General features: G+C 34.1%; 1 pseudogene; it reads right to left on the reverse strand.

Annotated features, from left to right (window-relative positions):
* Positions 1-349: 349 nt before the first annotated feature.
* Positions 350-448, reverse strand: LOC133828385 (small nucleolar RNA R71; annotated as a pseudogene).
* Positions 449-1,156: the final 708 nt, after the last annotated feature.

Genomic DNA, 1,156 nt, shown 5'->3' on the forward strand with positions numbered 1-1,156 from the left:
GCTTGAGTATTTTGCACCTATTTCATCTAATGCTCATTCATGTATTGTTCTTCCAACCACTTATGCCACCCATTTTGAGCTTAAACCATCAATCATTCAATTGTTACCATCTTTTTATGGGTTAGATAGAGAAGATCCTTACATGCATGTCAATGATTTCTTAGAAATTTGCTCAACATTTAAATTTCAAAACTTTTCTAATGAGTTGATCAAACTAAGATTTTTCCCTTTTTAATTAAAAGACAAATCAAAAGCTTGGTTAAATCCCCTTCCCACGGGGTCTATAACTACATGGGATTAACTTTATAATAAATTCTTGCTGAAATTTTTTCTTATGTCTAAAACTGATAGTCTAAGGAGAGAAATCTCTGCGTTTTTTCAAAAAGATAATAAAGAGTTTTATGAATGTTGGGAAAGATTTATTATTAAAATGTCCCCATTATGGTTTTGAAAAATGGAGACTTGTAAAATATTTTTATGATGGTTTGACTCCCTCTAATCATCAAATGATTCAATCTATGCATACCAGAATTTATTTAAAATTTCAAGGACAAGAGGCTTGGGACGCCCTTGAAGATTTGTCTATCAATTCACAACAATGGAATTATTTTGATCCTAGGTCTAGGTCAACTAATTCACCAAAAAGAGGAGGAAGGTATGAAGTAAAAGATGAATTAGACTTAAGAACATCCTTAGACAAATTAGCGAGAAAAGTAGAAGCCTTAGCCATAAGCCAAACTATAAATTCTCCAATACAACAAAGAAAAGATGTTTGTTCTATATGTTCTAGTCCTTGCCATAATGCCCAATCATGTCCTTCCTACCAAGAAGCCTATTCTGAGGAGGTCAATGCTCTTCATGCTTATGGGAAACCAAATGATAGCCCATTTTCATCTGCTTATAAGCCAAATTGGAGAAACCATCCAAACTTTTCATGGAGACAAAACCAACCTCCAATGAATCAAGGGCACCAATACAACACGCAAAACTAAACTCATGCCCCACAAAATCAACCATATCCTCAACAAAGAAAACCTTCCAGAAGATACTTTACAACAATTTTTGCAAGCCACTCAACAAATCCTACAAAATCAGTCTCAATCAATTACCAAACTCGAGACACAAGTAGGACAACTCGCTACTGCTTTAGTTGATA

Source organism: Humulus lupulus, chromosome 3 (assembly GCF_963169125.1).
Source record: "Humulus lupulus chromosome 3, drHumLupu1.1, whole genome shotgun sequence".
Taxonomy (NCBI): Eukaryota; Viridiplantae; Streptophyta; class Magnoliopsida; order Rosales; family Cannabaceae; genus Humulus; species Humulus lupulus.